We start from the raw sequence: 15279 nt of genomic DNA, 5'->3' as shown, positions 1-15279 counted from the left end.
ACTGAAGGACCCCGAAGCATCTCAGGGACGGGTAGACCTGTGCCAGGCCCTGGTTATCCCTACAAATAACTTTGCAAAGGGAAAGAAGGCAAGCGATGCAAGATTAGCCGAAACACAAGGAAATGCTACGTAATGAAACCCAGCAGAGCCCACAGAAAACACAAACACAGCAGCACTCTGTTCAGACTAAAATATCACCAAAATGTCCATGCTTAAAGAAACAAATGACAAACTAATAACATCTGCAGGGAACAGGTATATTATTGAAAACATTATACTGTAGCAAACTATGAAATTTGTCATAGCAAACTTGAAAAAGAAGCAGAACTTTTATTAATAAATACTAAAATAGCAAATGTTAAATAGTAACGGTGTTTAACAGCAGATTGGATAAAACAGAGGAAGAAGTGATAAACTGATAAACTAGGGAGGTTTTAGATATAAGATTATATCTAATTATACACCTAAATTAAATACAACATGATATATAATATATTAGAGATAAATTAGAATAAACTATCCAGTGTGAAACATGGAGTAGTAGATAAAGAGAGAGGAAGACACAAGGGGGATATAATGAGAAATCTGACATACATTTGATTAAGGCCTTAGAAAGAAAGGAAAGAGAAGATGAGGTGGAGGAAACGTTCAGGAGAAAATCACTAGGAATCTTCCAGAGCTGAAGAAACACATTCATCTATAGATCGAAAAGATCTATGGAACCCCAAGATAAAAATTTTTTAAATCTGCTAAGAGAGTAAATCCTAGAAGGTCTCATCACAAAGAAAAAAATTTTGTAACTATATGAAACGACGGATGTTAGGTAAACTTATTGTGGAAGCCATTTTATAGCATGTAGGAATGCCAAGTCATTAGGCTGTACACTTAAATATATACAGTGCTATATGTCAGTGATATCTCAATAAAATGGAAGGAAGGAAGAGAGGGAGGGAGGAAAATAAACCTCCAAGTAGATGCATGATAGTGAAATTGCAGAGGAACAAAGGTAAAGAGAAAAACCGCAAGCAGCCAGAGAAAAAAAGACAAGATACCTTTAAAAGCACGGCGGTTAGACTGACCTCTAACAGACGCTAGCGGTCTTTCCACAGCGAGAATGGGAGGCAGAAGACAGTGGACTGGTATTTTCAACGTATCTAATGAACACAATCGCCATCATAAATCGAATTCTGCACCCAGTGAAAACCCAACGAAACCTTCGAGAAGTTGTCACCAGCAGGTTCTCACGCCAGGATCTCTGAGAATGTGCTTCCGGCAGAAAGACGATGGTCCTGGAAAAAAAGATCGGTGATGCCAGAAAGTTGGTGGAACAAGGGAAGTGGAGAATGCGGTTCAATGAAATGAGCATGGACAGTATAAAACAGTAATGAAAATTTCTAGTGGGGGAAAAGGGGATTAACTTAAGGTATTAGACAATAAAAGCATGTGAGTTGGATAAGGGGGAAGGGATGAAAAGTTCTGGTCTGCAGTTTCCTTGTGCTCCTTATTTGTCCAGGAGAGGGGGAGGGCTCTTGGGACTTCACAGGTACATTAGTTATGCAGGCTGTGATTTCTAGGATGTATTAGACTGGAAGGGCTGCCATAACAGCTACCCCATACTGACTGGCTTGAAACATCGGAAATTTATTTTCTCAGTTCCGAAGGCTGGAAATCCCAAATCATGGTGTTGGCTGAGCCAAGCGCCCTCTGAAGGCTCTTTCCTTCAGTCTTTCCTTGGGCAGCCCCAGGCTTGCAGTAGCACTCCTCTGATCTCACCTCTGCCTTCACGCGGCCGTCTCCCTCCTGTGACTTTCTGTCTCTCCTCCTTGAAAGGACACCAGTTGTACTGGATTAGCACCCCCTCTAATGACCTCATCTCAACTTGATGACATCTCCAAGATCCATTCACAAATCAGGTCACGTTCACAGGTCCCAGGGGTTAAGACTTCAGTGTAATCGGGGGGTGGGGGAACACAATCCAAGCCATAAATAATGTAACAATGAAAACTGTAGAACTAGAGGCTGTTACTTCCAAACCAGTAGAAGAAAATGAGTTGAAGACTAAAAATAACATTGATAGCAAAACCTAACAAGAACATCGTAAGAAAGGAATATTACAGATTAGTCTCATTCAGGGACATAGATTTTTTTTTTTTAAGATTTATTTATTTATTTTAGAGAGCATGAGTGGGGGGAGGGGCAGAGGGAGAGAAGCAGACTTCCTGCTGAGCAGGGAGCCCCCCTAGGGGCTCAATCCCACAACCCTGAGATCATGACCTAAGCCAAAACCAAGAGTCTGAGGCTCAACCGAATGAGTCACCCAGGCACCCCTTTGAACACAGGTTTTTAAAAAATGTTAACAAAATATTAACAAATTGAATTTGCGCTACATAGAAAGGATAATATTTCATCTACAAGTAGGATTTAGCCTTTGATTTTGAGGCCAACGCAACATAATGAAAATCAAGCAACAGGGTTCACCACATTGATAGATTAAAAGAGTGAAGTCATGTTATCATCATCACAAAAGAGAAAATAGACATCGATACAGCTAATAGTACCTACCTTCCAGAGCTGTTGTGATGTTAGAGTGACTCTATACCCAGCACTTAGAACAGTGCCTGGCACACAGCAAACTCTCAGTTAACAGGTGATCTGTGCTTGCTCGGCATCAGCTCCGGCAGGCATTTCACACGCACACACGCACACACAACATTGGAATGACCGATACATAGATAAAAAGCGCACCTTCATTACAATTCAGGCAAATACAAAATAAAACCAGAATAAAATACTATTATACTCACCCAATAGCAGAAAGCTAAAAAGTCTGCTGATACCAAACGTTGCCTAATACCTGTAGGAACTCTCCCACGCTGCTGATTATACGACCACTTTGGAAAGCAGTCTAGCTTTATCTACAAATCTTTTTACCCTAAAATCCAGAAATTCCACTTCCAGGAATATGCTCTATAGAGGTGAATGTTAAATCAACCTAACATTCCAGGGATAAATCCCGCTTCGTCATAACCTATAATCCTTTTTATATATTGCTAAATTTAACTTGTTACTATTTTGTTAAGAATTTTTGTATCTATGTTCACAAGGAAAAATGGTCTGCAGTTTTCTTTTTCTGTGAGGTCTTTGTCTCATTTTGCTAACAGTAGCCCCATAGAATGAACTGAGAAGTGTTCCCTCCTCCTCTATTTTTGGAACAAGGTTGTGAAGGATTTGTATTATTTCTTCTTTAAATATTTGATACAACTTACCAGTAAAAATCAGCCGTTCTGGACTTTTTCTCTGTGGGAATATCCTTACTTGCTAATTCAATTTCTTTACTTCTCTCTTCTGAAAAATTTTGGGGGGACACAGATACAGAGTGACAAGTGTTGAAGTCTTGTGCTGTCCAAGCAGGCTTCTTTTTTCTTTCTTTTTTTTTAAATTGCGCTAAAATATACATAACATAAAACTTACCACCTTAACCATTTTTCAGTGCACAATTCAGTAGTGTTAAGTATATTGACATTGCTATGCAACCAAACTCCAAAACTTTTTTTGTCTTGTAAAAAATTGAAACCCATTAAACAACACCCCTTCTTCCCTCTCCTGGCCTCTGGAAACTACCATTTCACTCTCCATCCCTATGACTTCGACTACTCTAGCACCTCATAGAAATGTCTTTTTATCACTGACTTATTTCACTTAGCATAACGTCCTCAAGTTTCACCCACGTTGTAGCGTGTATCAGAACGTCCTCTACTGCAAGGCTGAACGATGCATGTATATGCCACATCTTGCTTATCCGTTCATTTTGTTAGTGAATGCTTGAGTTACTTCCACTTTATGGCAAATGGGAATAAAGCTGCGATGGACGTGAATGTTCAATTTCTTTATTTCTAATAGGTCTATCCACAGGCTCTATTTTTTTTCTTCAGTTTGGCAGTTTGTGTCTGTCTAGGAATGTGTCCATTGTATCTACATCTTCCAACTGGCAGAAAGTTATGCATTGGGGGCGCCTGGGCGGCACAGCGGTTAAGCGTCTGCCTTGGGCTCAGGGCGTGATCCTGGCGTTATGGGATCGAGCCCCACATCGGGCTCCTCTGCTATGAGCCTGCTTCTTCCTCTCCCACTCCCCCTTCTTGTGTTCCCTCTCTCACTGGCTGTCTCTATCTCTGTCGAATAAATAAATAAAATCTTTAAAAAAAAAAAAGAAAGTTATGCATTATATTACCATATCATCCTCTTCGTTTGTTTTAGGATTGGTAGTGATGTCTATTCTTTGTTCCTGATTTTTGGTAGTTTGTATCTTCTCTTTTATTTGTCGGACTTGCAAAGAATTTGCCAATTTTACTAGTATTACCAAAAATCGAACTTTTTGGGTTTCATTGACTTTTCTCTATTTTCTCTATTCTACTACATTGATTTCTGCTCTAATCTTTACTACTTACCTCCTCCTGCTTACAGTTTCTTAAGAAGGAAGCTTAGGTTATTGATTGGAGGCATTTATTCTTTTCTCATATAGGCATTTAAAGTAAAAATTTCCCCCGTAGGTCTTTTTTAATACATCCCATAAGTCCCATACATCCCTTTGTTATATTGTGTTTTCATTCTCAATCAATTGAAAAAAATATTTTAACTTCCCTTGTGTTTTCTTCTTTGACCCAGGGGCTACTTGGAAGTGTGTTGCTTAATTTCCCAGTATTTGAGGTTTACCCAGAATTCTGGACTTTTGTGGATCCCTAATTCGATTCTTTTCTGGTCAGGGAACAAACTTTGTATGATTTCAATCTTTTAAAATGTATTGAACCCACAGCTAACATCAATCATATTCAATGGGGAAAAACTGAACGCTTTCCCGCTAAGGTCAGGAACAAGACAATGATGTCTGCTCTCACCACTTTCATCCAACATATTACTGGAAGTCCTAGCCACAGCACTCAAAAAAGAAAAAGGGAATAAAAGGCATCCAAATTGGTAAGAAAGAAGTAAAACTTTCATTATTTGCAGATGTCATGATAATCTACATAGAAAACCCTGAAGACTCCACCAAAAAACTACTAGGACTGGTAAATGAATTCGGTAAGGGCACAGGCTATAAAATCAATGTACAGAAATTCATTGCATTCCTATACACTAATAATGAAGCAATAGAAAGAGAAATTAAGAAAACAATCTCATTTACAATTGCACCAAAATTAATGAAATGCCTAGGAATAAACTTAACCAAGGAGGTGAAAGACCTGTAGTCTGAAAACTAGAAAACACTGATGAAAGACAGTCAAGACAACACAAACAAATGGAAAGATATTCCATGATCATGGATTGGAAGAACTGTTAAAATGTCTGTAGTACCCAAAAGCAATCTACAGATTTAATACAATGCCTAACAAAATACCAACAGCATTTTTCACAGAAATAAAAAAATAGTCCTTAAATTTGTATGGAACACAAAAAGACCCACAGTAGCTAAAACAAACTAGAAAAAGAAAAACAAAGCTGGAGGTATCACAATTCCAGATTTCAAGTTATACTACAAAGCTGTAGCAATCAAAACAGTACGGTACTGGCACAAAAACAGACACATAGATCAATAGAACAGGGTACGAAGCCCAGAAACAAACCCATGATTATATGGTCAATTAATCTTTGACAAAAGAGGCAAGAATATGCAATGGGAAAAAGACAGTCTCTTCAACAAATGGTGTTGGGAAAACTGGACAGCTACATGCAAAAGAATGAATCTGGACCACTTTCTTACACCATACTCAAAAATAAACTCAAAATGGATTAAGGACCTAAATGTGAGACCTGAAACCACAAAAATCCTAGAAGAGAGCCCAGGCAATAATTTTTCTGACATCAGCTGTAGCAACATTTTCTAACTATGTCTCCTGAGGCAGGGGAAACAAAAGCAAAAACAAGCTATTGGGACTACATCAAAATAAAAAGCTTCTGCACAGTGAAGGAAACAATGAACCAAACTAAAAGACAAGCTAACAAACGGGAAAAGATATGTGCAAATGACGTATCTGATAAAGAGTTAGTATCCGAAATATATTTAAAAAGTCTACCACTCAACACCAGAAAAAAAGAAAACCAAATAATCCAATTAAAAAATGGGCAGAACACATGAACAGACATTTCTCCAAAGAGGACATCCAGATGGGCAACGGACACATGAAAAGATGCTCGGCATCACTCATCAGCAGGGACATGCAAATCAAAACTACAATGAGATGTCACCTCACACCTGTGAGAACAGCTAAAATCAAAAACACAAGAAACAACAAGCATAGGCGAGGATGTGGAGAAAAAAGAATGCTCATGCACTGTTGGTGGGAATGCAAACTGGTGCAGCCTCTGTGGAAGACAGTGTGGCGGTTCCTCAAAAAGTAAAATAGAACTCCCTACGATCCAGTAATCTCACTACTGGGCATTCACCTACAGAACACAAAAACACAAATTCAAAGGGATACACGCACCCCTATGTTTGTTGCAACGTAATTTACAATAGTCAAAATATGGAAGTAGCCCAAGTGTCCACTGATAGATGAATGGATAAAGAAGATGTGAGGCTGCCAGGTGCACAGTTCACCACACTGTGAAGCTATATATATTCAGCCATTTAAAGAATGAAATCTGACCATGTGGAATGACATGGATGGAGCTAAAAGGTATAAAGCTAAGCAGAGTAAGTCATCGGAGAAAAACAAATGCCATATGATTTCATTCATACGGAATTTAAGAAACCAAACAAAGCGGGGGGGTGGGGGAGAGACAAACCAAGAAACAAAGTCTTAAGTATAGAGAACAAACAAACTGATGGTTACGGCAGGGTGGGGATGGGGAAAATAGGGGGTGAGGATTAAAGAGTGCATTTGTTGTGGTGAGCACTGAGTACTGTATGGAATTGTTGTATCACTATTTCGTACACATGAAACTAATATAACACCGTATGTTAACTACACTGAAATGAAAATTAAAAAATACAATAAAAATCTAAAGTAAAATAAAATGCACTGAGATTTATCTTGTGATTCACTCTAGGATCTATTCTGGAGAACTTACATGTGCCTTTGAACAACACCTGCATTCTGCCCCTGCGGCTGTCTCACATAGGGACATCCCTGTTAAATCCTGGGCAGCCTGTTACACGGTTGCTTACCTCACGTAGGGCCATAAGCTCAGGTTAGTGGCCTGCTGCTGGCTCTCCCTGTCTGCTTGGCACCAAGATTGCCGCTTTAACTGACAATGCTCCAAATCCAGGAGCCCATTCTGTTGGCAGCAATAATGCTGCTGGCTCTCCTGGTCTGCCCTTCACACACCACCCCTCCCCCTCCGTTGCAGGACGACCACAGAACTGGGGCTCAGGGAGGGGGTGGGAGCAACTCCTGCAACAATGTTGCAGATTCATAGGGCTGTTACCCTGAGTTCAAGGGATTTCATCAGTGTGTGGTATGTTTCTGATCAATTGCCAGAGCACTGCAATTGTTTTGAACTTTTAACCAACTTAACAGTTGTTTTGGAGGACAAGATTTGTCAACCTTTCTCACTCCAGCATGCCAGAAATTGGAAGTCTAAAAACAGAATCTTGAATGAAATAACTAAGATGTGGGAGAGTACATGCAGTATAATTCTGTACGTATTGATTTCTAAGTGCAGGCAAAACTAAACTACATGGTTTAGGGATGAGCGTATAAGTGCTAATACTATGAAGAAAAGTAGGCAGATGATTATCCTAGAAGGGAGGATAGTAGTTACCTCTAGGGGAGCAGGGGTCATGGGTGGAAATGGATAGATGGAGCACGGAGATAGTTTCTGGGAAGCCAAACTGTTCTATTTCTTGACTTGGATGGTGGTTAACGAAGTTCACTCTACAACCGTTTCCTAAAGAATATGTAGAGTTTATGCGTGTTTCTTTATGTATGTTACACTTTACAATAAAATTTGTATAAAACATACTATTAATTTGCTAATTTGTTCAATAAATATTTATTGAGCAACTTTGGTATGAAAGGCACTGCTCCATACAATCAGAATACAGTAATGGAAAGATACATTCTCCAATTCTTATGGGGCTTACAGTTTAGTGGGAAGATAGACAGCAAAAAGTAAGCCTCCCAAGAAGGTATTTTTAGATGACAATAAAGAGTCTGAAAAACAGGGTGGTGGGTAGAGGGGGGCATCGAGGATGAGGACCTTGAGCCGGATTATCAGAGCAGGTCTCTCTGAAGAGATGACATCTGAACCAAGAACTGAAGACCAAGAAGGAGCGGGCCATAGAAAGATTTGGAGCAAATGCCTCTCACAGAGAGATGAGTTCAGGCTCAGAGCTGTCTGGAGAAGGAGAGAGTGACATGAGAGGAACTTGCAAGCTGCCATCCATCATCTGAAGGATTCGCCCTGGAGAGACTCAAGGAAGTAGAGGGAGATTAAGTGAGTGAAAACCGAGGGAGGCCAAACTCTGCTCAAAGAAAGGCAGGACTTGGAACTGTCAGAACTCGAGCAGACCCATCATACTTCGAGGTGAGGCTGCTGGGGGCAAGAAGCATTTTTATAGTCATCATTTACACCATGTGAAAGCAATTCTACACCTCTTCTTTTTTGGAATGGCTCTTTGAAAAGCACGTTAACGTCAGGAATGTCGGCCAGAATGCGTCATCCCTCTCAGTAGAATGGTTCTTTGCATTTGACTGTACAATGTACTGCATCGCAGGGTTAGAAGCACCAAGGAAACCAAACGAGGAAGGGCTGCCCGGCCTTTAGGAATGAGTTTGGATGGGCGTGCTGTTTATGACCCGAAATCACAACTTTCTTCCGTAGAAAGGAAGATGCAGATTACATCTCAGAGTATTTTTAAATGTCTTTTTCACCATCATGTACCAGGTAACTAATTTCACACTAAACTGATTAAATAGTGCATGTATGATCTAGAACAGCTTGTACTTACAGTTTTTTGTAAATATAAACTCTAATTTGTTGTCTATTTTGTATTTAAGGAAAGATCAGCCAGACTTTTTTGTTTTATTTAGAAAGCATCATAATATAAGGCCACCTGGCTGGCTCTGTCAGCAGAGTTTATTTAGAAAGCATCATAATATAAGGCCACCTGGCTGGCTCTGTCAGCAGAGTATGCAACTCTTGACCTCAGGGTCGTGAGTTCAAGCCCCACGTTGGGGGTAGAGATTACTAAAAATAAATAAATAAATAAATAAATAAATAAATAAATAAATCATAATATAAACAAATTAAATTATACCACTGTAATTTTCTTTTTGTACAAGTCTCATGATGCAAAGCTGAAGCCATCCTTGAGGACTGTGCTTCTCTAGAAAGCTGGGGGTTTTGTTTGTTTGTTTGTTTTTAAGATCTATTTATTTATTTGAGAGAGAGCGAGCGCGTGAGGGGGTAGGGGCAGAGGGAGAGGGAGAGAAGCAGGCTCCCCACTGAGCACGGAGCCCAAGGAGGCTTGCTAGATCTCATATCCCTGAGATCAGGACCTGAGCTGAAATCAAGAGTCAGACACTTAAGTGACTGAGCCACCCAGGTGCCCCTAGAAAGCTAGGTTTTTATAAAGAGAACATGGTGAACCATACATGATTAATAAAGATTTCCTTTGAGGCAAGAAAAAAAAAAGCCTTTCCTCCCCAGATTAATAATTATACACACATATTTGTATATGTGTTATTTTCAATAGTCAAAAATAGGAAATAAGTCAAATGTCCATAAAGAGGTGAATGGATAAACTAAGAGTGGTATATCCAAAGAATGTTACTAAAGAAAACAAAACAAAAAAGAATGAGCTAACTCATAGAATATCATTGATGAATCTCAAAAATTTTGATGTTAAAAACATCAAAGAAACCACACAAAAAAACAGTAAACATTTTAGGATTCCATCATACAAATTGTGCAAATGCATCTATTGTAAGTGGCAGCCTTATCATTTCTGTGTAGAAAGGGTGGGGGTGGCAATGTGGGTGAGGGCAAGTTTGGGGAGACAATTTTAAACTACTTTTACATAGCCTTTTGAATCAATGTAAGAAATCTCAACTGCCCAGACTAAGAAATCTCAACTGCCCAGACTAAGAACTGTCGAGGGGAACTTAAAGCTCCCCCCAAAATACCCTTGGACTCACCAATAGGTAATTCCTAAAGACATTGCAGTACCTGGTACCTCGATCCCCAGAGTCAACACAGGCTCGGAATTTTCTGAGCTGGTTCTTCGGATTTTTTTTTTTTTATAAGCTACCTTGGATTCATAAAATAAATACGCTTTTTGCTTTAACTCACCCAGAGTTGGTTTCTATTACTTGCACAGAAGGCTGATACCATGAGGACCTGGGCACCAGAGGGGATGAAGGAATCTTGAAAGCCTCTTTTGATAGCGTGGTCCTAAGATAAGCACAAATCTAATGAGTCCTCTCTCATAGGAATCAATAGTTATAGATCAGGATCACAAACAGACATGTTGCTTCTAGACACTTTTAAACAATGAAATAAAGTATAATTTGCAGCCCTGGGGATATGGTTCCAGAAACTGGCTCAAAGTACACTGACTAGTGATACTCAGCAAAACTTGGAAGGAGACTCTGCCAGAATACCGTCATCCATTCCTTTGAGAGTGAGGTCAACACATAATAAAATAATTGACTGAATGTTGTGGGGGGCAGGAATCTGTAAACAGAAAGAGGATAATGGAACCATAAACATGAATCAGCATTAGGAACAAATGGGGCTACAGGAAACCTGAAGAATTCTTGAACAAAGCTCAAGTAACTCTCTCACCAGAAAATAACCATGCTTCGTATCTGATTATCATTAGTATGTTCAGTGTATCTTCTATATATTGGGAAATCTTCTAATATCTGCTCACCGTGGTTTGGATTTCCACTTTGGTACAGTAATGAACAGAGGGGGAAAAGCAGGATTTTACTCTGAATTGAGGTGAGTGGGTGGTAAGTTCTACCAAATTTGGCATAGAAAAAAAAGTTTCTGGGGCACCTGGGTGGCTCAGTCGGTAAGTGTCTGCCTTCAGCCCTGGTAATGATCCCGGGGTCCTGGGATCGAGCCCCATGCTGGGCTCCTTGCGCAGCGGGGCGTCTGCTTCTCCCTCTCCCTCTGTGTGCTTTCTATCTCTCTCTCAAATAAATATTTTTTAAAAAGATGTTTCTGTTGATTCAAAATCAACATTTTAATGAAAATTTGTTCTGAAAAGAAATCCCTCTAGGTTTTTTTGCAGATAGGAACAGGGTTTCATGCGAGACAAAAAGCATTCTGTTCTGTGCAACAGTGAAACTGACCTCTCAGCTTTTGGGTTTCTAATGGCAAATTAAACTCACATCACCAAGGAAATTAAATTATGAAAAAATAACTTTTGTAATGCGGGAAATACTTGGTGTATGATCTTTATGAATTTCCTGATTTTTTTTTTTTACCCTTTAATAGTTTTCCTTAATGGCAACACCAGCATTCAGAAAACAAAACACATTTGATAGAAATTCTTTGTCTTCCCCTTTTAAATTATTTAGTAACATTGGGTAGCTAAGAAATTGTCTCTGCTCCTATAAAACTCCCTATGCTAATTGTGGCCAGCAAATTGGTAATTATAACTGATTATACAAAGCAGGAAAGGGCTACACGAATGCCAGGGAGTAAAGCGTGCAATTAGGTGGCTCAGCTTTAGACGTCTTCACTCTGAATCTCTGTGAAGAATGAAGAAGAAAGCTCTGTACCAAAATTGAAGGGGACCAGTTTTCTGATTGTGTCCTAGGGGATTTGGATGAAGCTCAAGCAATTTGAAGCATACCCTCGGGTTGTACTCAGCAGAATTCCTGACCTCTGCCACATCCTATCTATCATAAGCCTTTATCAGGAGAAGATGCCAAATCACAAACCATTTGGTGGCATGTAATTGCTTCGACATTGACAGCAGAGGGGTATATATCATTTCCTCTGTTAAAAAGGGAGGGAGTGTTTCAAATGGAAGAAGACAGACTACAAAAGCAAATTTAAATAAACACAAAAAGGAAGCGAAACCAATAGTAAACGGAAAGGAATATCAAAATAAAATGAAAGCTTAAATACAGATTGAAAAAAAAACCCAATAATGTATGATTTCTTATCATACTTTTTAGGGCCTATTAGAAATATTGAAGAATCAAGAGTTGAAAGAAAGGAAAACACGAACCAACTTAGAATGGCTTATGGAAGCATGGGACTGGTTTTAGATGGTATATGAAATATTGTGGTTAGTTCACAGATAACAGAATTAAGTAATACTGAACCACACAGACAGAAAGATCTACTCAGTCTCAATTCTTTTGCTTACATCAAGAGGGAAGTCTCAGGGCTATTCTGTCTTCAACTTCTCTTTAACACCCCAAACCTCAAAGGAAAAACAGAGCAGGCTACAGGCTCTGAGGCTTTGGCAGACAATAATTAAATTATGCTGTTTTTATTATATTTATTTTTGTGGTTACCCTCTATTTATGGCAAGTGAACTGGTTTCCATTCGTAATCGGCCTATAAATTATTTCCTTTATTTACATTTTTAAAAACCAAGTCAACTTAAAGACAAACATTAGATAAATTAGAGTACTGAGTGGAAAACAATAACAAAAAACGAAAAACAGAAAAACCAGTAGTGGGTCCAACATGGTTGAGCAAAAATCCTGCGAGGGGCCCTGAAATTATTTTAGTTGAGAAAACATCAGCTTAAATTCATAAACTCTTAGAGCTAGAGGTGACTAGGAGCCAGCAATCCAAATCCCCTCATTTTACAGACAGAGACCAAGACTCAAAAAGATAAGGCAGGGCTTGCCAGGAACTGCCATCAGTTTGTCATGGCAGAGACAAGCTCTCATCTAAGCCTATGGCCTCCTCCTCCACTGCTTTGCCACTATTTAACTTGTAGCCTTCTCAAAAGCTATCTGTGTTGGAATTGGCTACATGTGTCCAGTGCACAATAGTGTCAAAGTAGAGAGGCAGGCCGCAAAGGAATTTGTATTTACTGAAACAGTGAAAACTTGTGCAACTTGCAAAGCTACAGTGACATCTAGTGGTTTTCTTTGATAATGCAACTCCCGATGCAGCCCTTGGTTTGGGCAGGCTTCTCGTTAAAAAGCAAACATTTTACAGAACATCCCTGCTTCGGTTTGTGTCCTCATGAATGGATTGATTTTTAACAGGAACGCAACAACGTAAGTGAAGTTACGCCCTCTTTATACATCATATCAAGAGGCACGTACTGATCGTCTGTCCTATCGCCGATGATGTTCATTTTGCCTGCTTGGCTAAGAAGCTAACTCCCAGTTACTGTCCTTTCCTTTGTAATTAATAAGTGATTTGTGGGGCAATATTTTGAGGCTATATAAATATCTTCTTCTTCTTCAAGCTTTCTTCCACTAGGTTTTGTATCCATTGATGATTCTTGCCTGGATTCTTCATTATTGTAATGGTTGCAAAATGGGACTTCTCTAGTTCTGTCGTGCTGCTCTGCAATTTTATTAGTTACCATTTTACTGAAAGAAGAGTTTTCCCTCTCTCTTATTTATTTATGTTTGTAGATATTTATTAGTATGGACTCATGAATTCTTACATCACCTATAATCTACACAATCGATTATATGTATAGATATCCAATGTGGCTACCACAATTAGAGAAGATATATAAAATCTCTTTAGGTTCCCAACCAACCATGTCCTCTCTTGCCTCTGGGTCTCTGCTCTTGCTGCTCCCTCTCTTTGAAGACCTCTTCCCAGTGCATTCATGTATGTATCATAGTAGATGTGGTATGTAAAATATTAGGTATAGATTATGTATTCATGTATAGGTTATAGACTATATATATAATCAATAGATTACAGATTATGTACAGGTTCATACTCTATATTATTTATCACTATTGTTATTTATTCTTTTCAAAAATACAAATGTCTTGAAAGTCAAAAAGTATGAGGAATTGTTCCATTGTAAGAGATGGGACAATTCAGTGTAATGCATAATCCTGGATTAGATTCTGCACAGTGAGGAAAGGAGTTGTAAACAGCTATAAAAGACATTAACGAGGGGCCCCTAGATGGTGCAGTGGGTTGAGCACCAGACTCTTGGGTTCGGTTCAGGGCATGATCTCAGGGTCATGAGAGGCACCCCTCCCCGTGGGGCTCGGCACTCAGCGCGGAGTCCGCTGAAGTTTCTCTCTCTCCCTCCTTCCGCGCTTGCTCACTCTCTCTAAAATCAATACATAAATCTTTTTTAAAAAGACATTAATGGTATAATTGATTTGAATAATCCTGTGAACTGGGTACTGTGGACTAAATACTACTACTATGCCAGTGTTAAATTTCCTCTTTTGATCATTTTACTCCGATTATATAAGAAAATGTTCTTGTCTTGGAAAATGCACACTAAAACATTTAGGGATAAAGCAGGATTATGTCTGCAGCTTATTCCTAAGTGGTTCAAAAAATTATGTGTGTGTATGTTGACAGAGAAAATGATAAGCCCATGTGGCAAAATGGCAATGATGATGAATCCAGGGGAAGGGTACAGAGAGGTTCTTTGTACTGTTCCAGAAACTTCCCTGTAAGTTTGAAATTATAACCAAAAGAAAAAAAAAGGGAAAATAAAGTTTTATGAGATTTTAAATGTCTTATTCATTGAAAAACAAATGAAAAAAGAGCAAAGCAAATCAGTAAATCCGCACCTAGAGGCTTGAGAATTTCAAAGCTCAGCTACTAAGTGTCTTCCCATTGCTGCACAAGTCTCTTCCCACTGCTGCAGTTTGAGGTAAAGCGCCGCTCTCTTCATTAGGGAATTATCATGCTAGTCAAGGAAATCTATTATAAATTACTCGTTTAAATTCCCCAGGTGTCTGAAGAGTTCCTCAAAGGCACACATATTTTTATAAAAGCTCCCACATTTAATACCACCACGTACAAAGGACTCTTATCCAGGTCGGGTTCTGGCACTGAACCAACCAGCTGCGATTACCCTTCATTTGGAATAGAAGAGGGTACGAAAGAAAAATTGCTCTGCAATATCATTCTCATCCTAAAAGGAACAGAAAAGGGTGAGGATGCAGGTGGAGAAAGCGACTCACTGGCTGGGGGGGGGGAAGTTGTTGCGAACGTCGTATAGAGAGAAAAATAGAAAATAATCTCAGGATTTGGAACTAAACAGCCACGGGTTAGAATCAACGGTTGTGGAACCTACCAGCTGTGTGGGCTGTGGGATTGATTTATTTAACCACTCTGAGCCCCAGCGTCTCGCCTGCAGAA

Source organism: Ursus maritimus, unplaced genomic scaffold (genome assembly GCF_017311325.1).
Source record: "Ursus maritimus isolate PB19 unplaced genomic scaffold, ASM1731132v1 scaffold_15, whole genome shotgun sequence".
Lineage (NCBI taxonomy): Eukaryota > Metazoa > Chordata > Mammalia > Carnivora > Ursidae > Ursus > Ursus maritimus.
The sequence above is the reverse complement of the archived record's forward strand: the minus strand, read 5'-3'. Positions refer to the sequence as shown.